Below are 14993 nucleotides of genomic sequence, written 5' to 3'. Positions count from 1 at the left end.
AGTTATAACCTATGGAAGAAAAGTGGACGTTGCTTAAATGAAAGAAACGAAAACAAATGAAAGAAGAAACTCTTCTAATTCCTGGATTTAAAAACTCTACAGGAAGAAACGGTCAAAACCAAAATATTAGCCATACTGAATAAACCGAGCAGTTTCCATCTTCTCCCAAATGGCATGATGAGGACTCTCCCAGAGCATTGGGCTCATCTCCAGATCTTACACCGTGAAGAAGGAAGTAGATAGTTTATTCAAGAGCTATAATTCAGTTGCCAACATTTAATGGCTACTTTCTCAGTAATGCTGATGCTCTTGAGGGTAGGAGGTGAGGCCTTCTACTTCTTTAGCTACTTCCATAAGAGCCAGCACCTGTTCTAAATCTTGTGGATCCTCAAAAATACTCATTGAAACTGGGGAGGTAGCCAGTGGGACAATGAAGTGGTCTGGAATCCTGATGGGACAAAAGCTTTGGAGTCAATGATGCCTGAAGATGAAGCACTTTGGCTTATTGACTGTGAATTCTTGGAGAAGCTAATTAATCTCTCTCAGTGTCTCTGTGAAGTGGACATCCTATCTAGCACATAGACCTGATGGGAAAATTTAATAGGATGATCTGTGAGCAACACTTGGTACATAGTAAGCACAGGACTGCTTGAAAATTGGCAACAAGCAGTAACAGAGTCTAAAAAGGCCACAGTGAGCCATAGAAGTGAGAACAGTAATCCCATAGTCTCCTTTCTCAAAGAATGCTACCTGTGTCTGTAAAAAGGAATTTAGACAATTTCAACTTATTCAACACTCAATCTTATTTCCGTGTGTTGCACGGTGGAATTTCTTCTTCAACCTTTCTACTCAGCACTGAGTAATCCCATCACACTCCACCACACCCATCTGTCCAAATCAGTGAATCTTTAGCTCCATAACAGCCATGCACATTCTTGTGCTCCTTTTGGGAAAGTCGGTCTGGAAGAGAGGAGAACAGCCACCCCAGTTATGCCTGGAGGAGATGTTCATGGTCTACCCAGGCAGCACAGTTGTTTTCGTCATATCTCTTCTTTGAACCACAACAACAATCAGATCTACTTCCTAAACCACATTTATGAGCATGAAAGGTGAGATCTTGGTGGAATGGTAGGAAGCCCCTTGAGACTCACTGTGTTGATGTCCCCGTGAGATTAGTAATGGGCTTTGTAAATTCTCTGTCCTGAGTGCTGATTGCTTGCAGAAGTTTGCTCTTTATTTATTTTTTTACTGGTGTGCTGGGTGGGGGTACATTGTGGCATTTACAAAAGTTCTTAGAATTTATTAAATATATCATACTTGAATTCTTTCCCTCAAGTTTGCTCTTTAAATAGAACTGAAGTATAGCATTTTACAGCAGTAAAAACATCTGAGTACAGGAGTTTGGGATCCAGGACTCAGAACTTGTCCATTCTGGGACTTGCTCTCAGTGAGCAACTTCTGCTTTCTGTGTGGCTCTGTACCTTCGGGAGACTGGAGCTCCAGCTGTCCCAGGGCACCTGTCCTCATCAACACCCAAGACAATCTAATTCAGACCAAGAGTTCTTGATTTAAACGTTCCCCTTGCCAGAGGGTATTGCAGTCACTCTAATTTCATTTCTACAAATATTTGTCCTGGCTCTGTGCTACTCAAGATGGGTGCTAGAGATATAAAGATAAGAACAAGGCAGAAGGTTCTAACTTTGTTGTCCAAGAGTCTGGGAGGAGAAGATAGTCCTAAGAAAATAAATGATTTCAAAACTATGTTAAAAAGTGAGTGTGAGTATGTGATTGTGTTAAAAGAAAACAGCCTTACTTTTTCACCAAGGACTTTTAAATGACCCCGGGAGAAGTTTGGACTCATGAGAGCTAGAGCTAGAACTGAATCTCTAAGGGTGGAGTCTTGGGAACCCTGAGGCACAGGCTGAGCACCTCACTTGCCCTGTGTAGGAGCACTGAGCATGTTGGCAAACCTAATATTTTCCCATTATGAATTGAGTTCATAAAAGCCAGTGCCTGCCTGCCTGCTCCCTCACCATGCGGGTGGAGAGAGCTTCCTGAGGACATGAAGTCACCTCCACAGGTGGCAAGGAGCCACCTGCTGCCATACACCTACATTAACTCTTTCAACCCATGTGCTGTTGTGGATTCCAGGCTTAGAAGGACACCAGGCAGAGCCAGCAGAGCTCGGCTCTGCACCTGTTTGGGAAAGTTATACAACCTTTCAAGGCCTTAGTGTCCTGTTCTTGAGTTAGATAATACACATGCAAATGGAAATGGGATTGTAAAGGTGAAAGCAATTGGAAAACAGTAATGCCTACAATAAAGTTTTGTTAACAACCAATCGAGAGGTGATATTGAATATCTGCTGTGCATTCAGACTTTGGCTAGGTCTAAGAAGAGCCCACTGGTATAGATTTCTAATAAGAAAGTGTCTGTTCTCATTCAGCTAGTATAGAGAAATGGTCAGCAGGAAGTACATGAGGTGGCTGTTGTTCTATCACTGATTTGCCAAATTCCGTCAAATAACTGCCTTCATTCTTTTTGAGCCTCAGTTTTCCAATCTGCAAAATAAGGTTTTTTTTACAAAGGCTTCCTGATCGATCTTTCTTCTACCTTCTACTTTTTCTTCTGGTTGTGATGTTAAGAATGGGCTTACTAAACCAGCACACATTAAAATAGAAAAGGTTATAAATCTTAACAACCTAATGTGCAGAGTCTTCAGGGGACAGTTTAATCAAAGGTGCGATATGCTGGTGGTTGACTATCAGGTGTGAACAATAGGCCAGAGCAGAATTACTGGGAAGCAGGCTGGCTTTGCTGGCATCTTCACTGTGAGAAGCCTGGTGAGGTAACAAACAGATAGAAAGGCACCCGAATGTAGTTATGGTCTGATATCATTGCCAATCAGCTTTGTTGGTTTCTATTAAATAGAGGCCAGTAGGAAAAATCTCCAAGGCAGAATCTAGAAATACTTTATATTTGTATTCCTTTTTATTCCTTAAAAAAGGCTCTCATATAGATTTTCCCACTGAACCTCGTAACGAGTCCAAGTAGTAAAAGTATTGCAAATCCCACTTAGTGTAGGGGAGAAAGAAGAGAGCCTCTGAAAGATAAGTGGCTAACTTGACATCATGGAGCAAGACAGTGGCACAGCTAGAACTAGAAGACAATGATGTCACTCCTGGTCTAGGTGTGATGACCCTCAGCCTGGGAGAAGTCAGCATTCCCCAAGGCATGCAATACATGTGCGCATTGCTCAGAATGGGATGATCAGTTTTAGGAGAACAGCCGCTGCCATATTGTAGGTGTTCCATAAATAATAACTGTGGATGAGAAAAACTTTGGGATCCACCCAATGGCTGATGTGGTGGATGCTGCTGCTTTTCTTCACAGCCTTACCATCTCTGACTGCCTGCAAATAAAGCAGAGGGGATATTCTCTACTTAGGAACCTACAAGTTTTGATTTGTTTCTCTAAAACTTCAGTTACATGATTTAGATGGAAACCTGACATCCTTTTTTTGCAAAAAGGAGGTCTAATCTGGCAGCAAACTTCATGTTGATTGTAGACTAAGTACATTTTGTTGCCCATGCTGGGGTTATGAAGGCATAGAAGAGAGAGCTTTAATTTTTCCATATGGAACTTATGATCTCTTGGGAGATAAGCTGTGCTTATTCTAGTTCCTATGAGTGTTGAGTAGAAAACTATGTAGCATCTCTCTCTTTCCTTTCCCCTCCCCTTCTTTCCTTTTTCCCCTCCCCTCTCTGCTCCTCTCCCCTCCTTCCCTTCTCTCTCTTTTTCTCCCTCTCTCCACACACCCTACTGATTCTCTTTCTTTGGAGCACTCTGAAACACTGCTGCTATGCTTAAAATGCCCAGTCCTGTGCAATTATCTAGTGTCCTAATGTGTTATAAGGTTGCATTTCTTGGTGTGGGGTGAAGGTCATTTGTGGGTTGCAGCCTTGAGGTAGAGTGGAGGTTGAAAGAATGCTTTGGACTTAGCTTCTCCTTCTTGGACATTTTCTCTGCCCTTAGCAGGCTTCTGTGATTGACTTATCCAAGGTGACTATATGAGGAGGTATGAGGCAGCAGGGCATGAAAAGTCCTGGTGGGAATTACATTGTTGTAAGCCAGTTCAAGAGCCTCTGGTCCAGGCTGATGTTTCAACTTGAAGCCCTCTTCATGAGGACTTTAGAGGCCCTGAACCATGAGAGGTGAATGGCCTTCCTTTGGATGACTGCCTCCCCTGAGCCCTGTTATTTAGGGATCTAGTCCATACAGGACCTCAGTCCTGTTGGGAAGGAGTTAAAATGGCTCTAGTTTGCTCTGCCTCCTCTGGAGTGTCTATCTGATTAATAATCCATAGATGTAAAGTGCTGATCTCATGCCAGGTACGACTATAAGCACTTTACGTATATTAATTCATTACTTCTCACAAGGATGTTATCAGGTGAGTACTTACTGTACCAGTTGGGGCATAGTCCCTATTTTTCTCTAAAGGAAATATTGTCATATCTTTTCTTTCTTTTATTTGGAGGTACTGGGGTTTGAACTCAGGGCTTTGTGCTTGCTAGGCAGGTGTTTTACCACCTGAGTCATGCCTCCTCTTCTCTAGTCTTTTATATTCTCCAAGTGAGCAAAGGTTCAAGGGTTTTGAAACCAGTTATAGTTCATTTTCTTTGAAAATTCTGCATAGGTTCCTTCAGTACCTTATTTTGCATTTCTATACCCATGGTATTTTGGTGGTCTGTTGGAAATGCAATTTTTATATGTATATTGCATATATAATCAAGATTGCATACAGAGATTGATATATGTAACCAAGTACACATTGTAAGCAGTTGCATAAATATGATTGACATAAAGCAAACCTCAGTATTTTCATGTTTTTTCTACTTTGCTGGTTCTCTGATATATAGCTTTCCCTGATCCCATTATCTTCATGCTAATCCTCTTTTCCGTTTCACACAAGCTCACACATTTTAAAGCCCAAGGTCATAAGTATTAACAATTTATTTGTCTATTTCCAAGATGTTTCTTTTATGACTCTTTTCCACAGGCTCTCCTACTCCTCAGAGATGGGGTAGGATCTTGGGAACCCCCTGGCCTCTGTCCTTGTGTAGAGATCCTGGGTGTTGTTAGGTCTCTGTCTATTCTCCAATGCTGACTCACACTGTGAGGGACTCAGGACTATGTGAGTGGCTGTCCTAGCCCACATATTTGTGCTCTATCTACATCTCCTGAAAACACTGTGGCCTGTGGATGAGCATTTCAATGACATAGTCTGCCCTCAGGTGATGAGGGTCCTGGAAACAGACTCAGGGCTTTTTGGTCAGGATATTTTGGAGTCCTGGGTATACATGGGGAAGAACAAGCCAGTGGATGTTCAGAGCTGATTGCCTAGCATGGGTCCTCATATTTGGGTCCCTTGTCCTATGGGAGTTAATAATGATTGCTGCTTTCATCCATTTTATACCTGTAGCACCCTCCACACCCTTGTGCTGCCCTATCTGGTGTCCATGAATTCCCATGGTGATATGACCTTTACTGGTTTACTTCACTAGAGCCCTGTATGTTGAGGTAGAGGGACAGCTTGGGAATCCAGCCACGCAGGTTGGAAGGACTCAGATAACCAAACACTCTCTGCACACCACCTGTGGGAAGATGTGATGTAAAGAAAGGAGGCAGAAAATCAAGTGGAGACAAGAGAGATTTCCCTATGTTAAAGTTTTATTATTCCTTTCTTATTTTTAGAGTTGTTTGTGAGATGAGTTGAGCTCATGGGAAGTTGTACAGCCACAGGGCAGCCCTGGAAAAATGTAGTGGGCCATCCACTTCTGAAAGACTTTATTCATGTCCAGACAGTTAAGTTGATGTTGACCATCCTTTTTTTTTTGTTTCCACAAGGACCAAGCTCTGGATCCATTTTTGTTTTTAGTACTCTATGTATCTCCTACAGCTTAAATGCTTCATAGAAGGAGGTCAACATTATTTTCAAATGATCAGAGGTATGGGAATTGTAATACTGGATTGTGCAGAGCTTGGCAGCTTCTGAACATGTGTTATATGCAACGCTTGAAAGATGTGGTCCATTGATGGTTTCCTTGGCCACTCATCTTCATCTTCACTCTCTATCCCTAGTTTTTCTACTCATTGAGATTTCCACTGGAGCTGAAATGATTAACGAGTTTCTTTTGAGTGAGTAAACACATTTGCGTGATGGCATTAGTAGGAAGGTCAAGGTTGGACAGAGGTTTCTCGTATGTGGTTCTTATGAGTGTGAAAAAACAAGGCTTGAGGATGATTTTGGAAGGAAGAGAGCAAGCGTCACTGTGTGTCTGGGGGCTACACTGCTTACTAAGTACCAGGAAGGTGTGCCTCCCAGTGTCAATGCAAGGGCTCTGGCTTTAATCACAAACTTTGAGGGACAGAGAAATATGTTCATCCCAATCACTGTGTTGATTATTACCAATGCTGATAGCCCAACTTTAAATATAGATGTTCCTCTTGTTACTTTTTTTGATAGAAGCAACAATGCTAGCAAATAGCACTTAATATAATAGATGTTTCTTAAACAGTATGTGATGTATCAATTCTTTAAAGATAAAAATCAAATAACTATCTTAAATTCACAGTGAGCTTGCCATATTTAAAAAAATATAGCAAATTCCTTATCAATTTTTTGAAAAAGAAATGTTTTTTCTATTCTTAAAAGACAAAAAAAATGAAATTTTGCTATTTGCAGGTAAATGGATGGAACAGAGAACTTCATCTTAAGTGAAATTAGTCAGGTTCAGAATGACATATGTGGAAGATAGATCCAATATAAATACAAGCATTAACATATATGCATGTAAATATGTACAGAATACGTTTCCAAAAGTGAGACTGCTAGAGGAGACTAATGGAGGAGGAAAAGAAGAAAATGATAGAGAGGAAATAATAATGAAATACATCACATCTGTGTAGAAACAAGACACAACAAAACACACTGAAATTATTGAATAATACAAACTAGGGGATAAGGTGAAGAAGAGTAGTGGAGGGGATTACACTGATTTAAGCACAAAATATTTACAGTTAAAGTACCATGGTAAAAATCCCAACTGAAAAATGAACAGACACCTAAACAATGAAGGACAAGAATGTAAATAAGGTCATGCTATGAGGAGAGCACTAGTGGGAAAAGAAGGGTTATAAAAGAAAGTAAAGGTTGATGTACTTTCTATACAAATATGAACATGGAACACTGAAACCTGTTGAAATCACCTTAAGAAAGGCAATGGGGTATGAGGGGATGAATATAAAACATGTATATATGGAAACCCCTTTGTATAACTAACATATACTGGCAAAAAATGATTTCTTTTCTTTCTTTCTTTCTTTCTTTTTTTTAAATGAAGGACAGGAAGGTAAAATAGGTCCTGTCTGGGTGTAGGTACCAATGGAAGGAGGGAGGACATAAGGAAAGGGTAAAGGAGGGCAAATGTGGTGGATGTATTTTGTATTCATGTATAATAGAACAATGAAACCTGTTGAAACTGTTCTATGAAGGGGGAGGAGGATGAGCGAGAAAGATTGAACCAAATTAAGATATAATGTAAGCACATATGTAAATGTCACTATGTGTCCCCTGAACAAATATAAAATGCTAATATTTTTTACAGTGAGTCATGTTTCCTCTCTAGTCTTCTAATTTGCTTTCATACAATTCATTATATTCTCACCTCTTCATATATATGTATATATGAATATTTATACATATACATTTGTACATATATTGTAAATTTATACATATATACATTTACACATATATTTATACATAGATTGGGGTTCAAACAAAAATATCTTCAGTAAACCACATTTTAACCTTGACTTCAACTTGATTTCTGAAGTAGAAAAAAAAAGTCTGAGCATTATTATATTAGGTATAAGAATCACTACATTTTTTAAACATGCAAATCAATGTATATTAATGTAAAGTCAGTGTTTTTGAAGAGAAAGGAGAGTAAGCTTTGGATTCAGAATCATTGGGTTAAGTTACAGTTCCTTCATGTGTTCCAGGGCCTGTGTCAGTTGCTCAACCTCCCTAGCCTTGGAGTCTTCCACTGCTGTGGGACTAATCTCATCTCTGTCACTTTGAGCCAACATGTAATGCAGGCCTCTGTTAAGCAGATACTTGGGGGTAGGGGCAGGGGGAAGAAATGACCCAAGCATTGTATGCACATATGAATAATAAAACAATAAAAAAAAAGCAGATACCCACAGTGTGAGGTGAACTTTTATGTCAATGTTGCTGGAGCTCTGGCTTCCAGTGTCCAAGTTTATCCTTAGATAGATGGTCCAAACAGGAGAATCATCTGCTCCAAGTAGCTACAAGTGATCCAATAAATCCTTTTTAAGAAAAGGAACTGTCATTCTAGAGGGGAATTATTATTCAACTTGTTTAAGAAGATCCAGAAAATGAAACTAATTATGAAGGCAAAAAAGAGCTTAACAGAAATGTATTGTATTTGAAACTTTGGATAATTCTCCTGAGTTCTCACAAATAATGTAGTTGAAATAAATAAACACTATGGGAATAGACAAGTCCTAAAGGGAATGAAAATACTTAAAAGTGGGCCACGAGGACCTCAACTATCACATCATGATATTTAGTTGAAAGACCTTTCTTTCATGTGCCTTTGCACGTTCATTAATATTGCTGCTGGTAGGCTTTATAGAATGTTCAAATCTGACCACCCCATGGGGCTTAACCTCAGAGCTTGATTACAAAATCAGTCTCAGATAGAGTCTCATCGCTGCCCCATGTCAATTGCTGCCATCTTGATCTATATAGTATGTTTGGTGGGCTTTGTGCCTCATGGGAAAAAAATTATCTTGATCCTGCCTGGCATTCTTCTTCATGATTCTGACCTCTTTGTCTTCCTCCATTCTGGGAGCCAAGTTCAGGGAATCCAGCATTGCCTGTAAGAGTTAAGACTGTTGGTTTCCAAATGGAAGGAGGTTTCCTGGTCTGGCCGCTGTTCACAGTGAGGATAAGAGCAAGGACAGAGGCTGCTACTGGACACCAATTACTCTATAGAGTCACAGGTGAGGGGTTTTCAAACTCTTGGGTTTGACTTATTGGTGAATTGTTAAGTCAGTTTAATGGGTTAAACTAATATTTTAAAATATTTGAAAAAGATGATAATAAAAAACAAGTATATCACACATAGAAAAGATAAATAATGTTTCCTGAAATTTTATTTTAGGTTTTTGTGTGTATTTTATACACCCACATGTATATACACATACAAATAATACATTGAGTTAGGATTTAAAACATTTTCCCTTTAGGATGTGGCACAAAATGTTTGGCTATCACTACTTTTTGTGGCCAAAAAACAATTACAAAATTCATAAACCACAAAGTGATTTTATACACACACACACACACACACACACACACACACACACACACTGGATCTTCTTCTAGGGTTACACACAAACTGGCATTTTAAGTTACAATATGAATAAGGTCAGTTTGAAGCTGTTATAAACAATAGGGCTCCCTTCCAGGGTTAGTGGCTGAAATGAATATTGGGATCTGTTATTGAAAGGTATACTGCCATCTAAGGGGCATTTTTGAAGCCCCCTTCCTGATCATCCTAAAGCCAGAAAAAGGAACTCAGAAAAAAGAGATTGTAGGAAAAAGTGAAAGTATCAAACACTATTGCCCTTAATGCATGAACCCTGAGCAAGTTATGGAAATAGATAATGAGGGACAAAGAAAAAAAAAATCTCCTTGCAGTCAGTGGCATTGTTTCTATAAATTTCTGAATGAGACATTAATGCCAGAATCTATGTCCCTATAAATGCTACAGTATAGGACTTCATGAATGTGACAGGTTAAAGCTGCTGATATCATAATTAATCTGACATGGTATCTGTACTGAGAAGAGAAGGGTGCTTAGTTTGGTCCAATGGGGTATGTTGATGAATAATGGGATGAAGCTAAGCAAAGGCAAAATTGGGCTGAATATCAAGGAAAAAAATTACCTAACAGAAAGATAGTGGACTGGTCTTTCTCCAGGGGGATGTGGCAGGGTCAGTGTGCTGGAATCATTTACAAGTTGGCTGCTGAAAGCCCCTGGGAATATGCTGTGGGGAACAGGACTGAGTTGACAAGAGAGTGGACATGATGACCTTGAAGATCTTTTCCATATTTAGTGTCTACGATTTGTGATCATCACTTTTCACGGAAGTACTCCAGCTACGGTTACTCTCTGGGGCCTGAAACACACGAAGTAACTGTTATGAAGATTCGCAGCGATGAAATATTTTTGAAGAATCATGCATTTCTGGCCATCTTTTTCCATTCAAAACTGCTGGAGAGAAGTGAACAAGGTAAAGGAAATGAAGAAACTGGAGTTTATTGTTCTCAAAGCTGACATTATTTGTATTTATTCATTCAAAACATTTGATCAAATGCAAAGTCTTCTCAACAGTTACATTTAAGGAGAGAGGCATTTTCTTTGGGTCTATAGTTTATGAAATACCTTGTCTCTTAACAGGTTGTTTAGCATTGTCTGAGGCATTGTTTTAGGGTTACTTAGCAGATGAAATGTTCTTGGATGAGAAGCAGTGTTCAACTGGCAACACGGCTAGAACCCTTGTACATTTACATTCTGTGTTTCAGAATTACTCAGGCAATAAATTGCACAGGATGTCAACCTTCTGCTAAAACAGAAGTGACCAACTTTGTGAGGATCTCCTATATTTGAAAGTTAACCTTGTGCCTTTTCTCCAACAGGGAACAGGAGAAGGTGAGTTAAAGTGGTGAAGTCCTGAGCTTTGTAAACATGATCACAAAGAAACCAAAAGCAGCTAAGATATACCGAGCTCTTCCTATATGCTAAACGTTGTTCTAAGTGCTTCACGTGCATTAACTCATTTGATTTCTTGTAGCAACTCATGTGGTATTATTATAGTTGAGGAAACAAGCACAGAGAGGTTAGAGATTTTGCCTAGGGTCACAAAGCCAGTAAAATTCAGATTGTGAATTTGATTAGGTAGTCTGAGTCCCAAACCTGTTCTCCAAACTTTATTACTCTACTGCTTCTGTAAGCCATAGGTTGAAGAATAAGCCAAGCATGGTGGCACTCACCTATAAACCCAGCACTCAGAGGCTGAGGCAGGAGGATTGCATGTTTGAAGCCAGCCTGGGCTACAAGTGAATTAAAGACCAGCCTAGGGTACCTAGTCAGACCCATGTCTTAACAAAAAAAAGAACAAAGAGTAATTGTGAGGATTTTAGTCTCTTGTTCACTGATGAATCTCCAGATCCTTGAATTGTTCCTGACATATAATAGGCATTTGATGAATTTTTGGCTAAAAGAATGAATGGGAGTTGGTACGGCCATTATTCTTCTCTTAACTTCTTTTCATCTCAACAGTCTCTTAGCTCCACATTTTTCCTCTAGAATGCCTTTCCTGACCTCTTGGAATAAGTGAGCTCCCTTGATACAGGATCCAAAAGTACCCTGTATCCATTCCACATGGCAATTATCACACTTTGTAATGATTTGTTGGATGTTCATTTCTTGGCTAAATTATAAGTTCTGTAGAGTCAGGGTCCATATTTTGCTCACCACTATAACTACAGACCCAGCACTGAATTGGGCACAAAGAGGTCTGTTTGTGGATGGTGTTGAATGAATGACTGAAAGTGAGTTTGTTTTCCAACTTATTTTCCTACTTTTTTATAGAATGTTCATATTCTGTATTAGTGAGCTATTGCAGCATAATAAATTACCTCAAAGCCCAGTGACTTAAAATAATAATAAACATTTATAACTCTTACAATCTCTGGGTGGTTTATTTTAGGGTCGTCCTTGAGGTTTGAGTCAGATGTAAGCTGAGGCTGCAGTCATCTGAAGGTTTGACTGAGGCTGGAGGATCCACTTCCAAGAGGGCGCAGTCACATGACTGTTGCTGGGAGCCCTCGGTTACCTTCCATATCAGCTTCTCCACAGGACTGCTTGAGTGTCTCGATGACATGGTGGTAGCTTCACCTGGAGTGAGTGACGTATCAGAACATGGTAGATGCTGCAATGCTCATTATGTAGTCACACACCATTGCCTTCTATTGGTCATGTAGACTGGTCCTGACTCAGTCTGTGAGACTCAGATTGCTCAAGGGCATGGAAACCAGGAGGCAAGGATCATTAGGGGCCATGCCAAAGACTGATTCCCACACATATCATTTTATATCCTCTTCCCATCAAGGCTTTGAGATATTATTTACATTTTACAGATGAAGAAATTGAGGCTGACAATGACTTACCTGAGATCCTACCCTGTACTTAAAGCAAAAATATTTCCCTCCAAGTTAAGTATTCTTTCCAATATATCATAGCTGTATGACTAACTGAATAAAACTTTTGAGAAAACCCAAGACATAAAAGTCTGAATACAAAACTGGAAATATTATTTGCATTATAAAAGGTTGATTACTTATATGGGATATCTAAAATGATTCAATTTATCAAGGATGAGTTTTTTTAATCTTTATTATTATTATTATTGTTGTTGTACTGGGGGTACATTGTGACATTTACTAAAGTTCTTACACTATATCATAGTTGAATTCACCCCCTCCATCATTCTCCTTTATCCCTCCTATCCCATTCCTAGAACAGTTTCAACAGGTCTCATTTTTCCATTTATAGACATATGTACATAATATTTCTACCGTAATCACTCTCCTATGCCTTTTCCTGATATTCTCCCCTTTCCCACTGGTACCTTCCTGTTCTCCATTTTTGTTAATAAAATTTTTTTTTGTTTGTGTAAGATAGCTATTCAGGTTGTTTTATTGTGACATTTCCATGTATATATGTATTATAACCTGAATTGGTTTATCCCTCTATTTTTCTCCTTTCTACCTTAGAACCCCTTCTTATGGTGATTTCAACAGATTTTAAAATTCTATACTTATTCTTATATGGGAAATACATAAACCATATTCACCTTCTTAATTTTCTTCTTTTACCCTCCCTCTCTCTTATATGACATCCCCTTAGCATGACATGTTTTTCATAATATTGATTATATTTATATTGGGTCTATATTCCACATATGGGAGAAAACATGCAGCCTTTGGCTTTCTGAACTTGGCTAACTTCACTTAAGATGATGTTCTCCAGTTCCATCCATTTACCTACAAATGACAAAATTGCATTCTTTTTTATGGCTGAATAAAATTCCATTGTATATAAATGTCACATTTTCTTAACCCATTTGTCAGTAGTGGGGCATTTTGGTTGTTTCCATAGTTCAGCCATTGTGAATAATGCTGCAATAAACATGGGTGTGCAGATGGCTTTATTGTAACCTGACGTATATTCTCATGGATGAGTTTTAACATAAGTTTTGGAGACATATTCATTAATTAGTGAGAAATATACATTTGTTTATGTGTTTGTGTACTAGACTGCAAGTATCCTGGAGCCAGGGGTAGACAGCTGTGTCTTTAATACTATGCCTGTGACCTAGCCCAGAGGAAATGTTCAATGAAAGTTTATTAAATAAATGAGTAATTATAGCAAAATATCTGTAGCTATAGTGTCTCATTAAGCTTTTTTATATATGGAAAGTTGCCATATTTTTAGAATACATTTTATTCTTTTTTTGTAACTAAAGTCGGATCCTTACTAAGCTTTGTATTACTTGACCACCTAAAACTTATTTAGATATTAGTACTGTGACATGTTTGAAATTTTTGATCCCTGCTGAGTTATGAGGCTGAAAACTGACAGATGTTTAAAGAAAACAGAGAAAAAGGTAAAAAGAAAACTCTCATCTAAAGAATTATAAGAGATCTGGTTTTCAGAACATGTAGATAAATAGAATGGTGTTTATTTTTCTCAATCAACCAAGCCAATATTTAAAACCTGAATAAAACTTTTTCAATTAAAAAAATTGAAGAATTAAAAAATTGTATTGTATTCTGATTGGGTCAAAGACTTGAGGAGGCTTCTGTCAGATATCTTAGGCAGTCAGAGAAGCTAATGTTTTCAGATTTGGAAACTATTGCTATTTATAAATATCTTCTAATGGAAGGTGAACAGATGTTTCTTTGAGATGATTCCTTATTAATTCTTGTGTGCAGAATTAGTGGATTATTGAATTTATGTTAGCATAGTTATAAGCATGAATTCACAGAAGGGACCAAATTATGGCAGGACATACATACAAGATAAAAGTGTTACAGAAAGATGTTTGCTGAATAACTTCAGTTAAGGATAGGAAGATTAGCACTAGAATCCTGATCACATCAATAACCTGGGATGAATATCTTACAACTTCATATAGTTTACTTTTGTGATGGTGGTAACACAGTATGGATTTGGTTCTTTCTAGGTACTATAGATGTATTTTCTGTCTCTACCTACTAGAATGCAAACTCCATGAGGGTTAACTCAGTATCATGTTTTCTTCTGTACTATATTTGCTAGTATATTCTTCTCACTTATTGAGGATCTAGTACCTCTTCAAAAATATGTGGTTGAATGAGTAGATTGAGATGAGGCTCAGAATCTGTGCTGGTTTCACATTCTAGATAGCCACCACCAATAAATTGGAGTTAGCTTTCTAGTAACCTGTGGTGGACTGATCCCAAGGCGGCTCCCATAGTTCTCTCCTCCTGCTGTTCCCATCCTTATGTAATCTTCTGTTTTTAAGAGTATGAGTGATCCAGGATTTCTTTCTGCCAATAGAATAGAACAAAAGAGATGGAATGTGTAGGAATACATGTATGTGATTCTGTTATATAAGATTGTGATACCTATCTTGTAACATCCTCCTTTGCTGACATTGAACAATCAGGCTGCCATATTGAGATTGTCTATAGAAAAGACCAGTAAGCAAGGAACTGAGCTGGCATCTGATTGATAACCAACTGAGACTTTAGGCCACCAATTTTCATTCCACAGAGCTAAATGTTGTAA

General features: G+C 38.6%; 1 long non-coding RNA gene across 1 annotated transcript; it reads left to right on the top strand.

The window, feature by feature from the left end:
* Positions 1-960: 960 nt before the first annotated feature.
* Positions 961-11803, top strand: LOC141415037 (uncharacterized). The gene is made up of 3 exons (XR_012440062.1): positions 961-1109; positions 8948-9093; positions 10213-11803. It is a non-coding gene; the product is annotated as an uncharacterized lncRNA (long non-coding RNA).
* The last annotated feature ends 3190 nt before the right edge of the window (positions 11804-14993 follow it).

The sequence above is a fragment of the Castor canadensis genome, chromosome 12, assembly GCF_047511655.1.
Source record: "Castor canadensis chromosome 12, mCasCan1.hap1v2, whole genome shotgun sequence".
Taxonomy (NCBI): Eukaryota; Metazoa; Chordata; class Mammalia; order Rodentia; family Castoridae; genus Castor; species Castor canadensis.
This window is presented reverse-complemented; position numbering and strand designations above follow the sequence as displayed.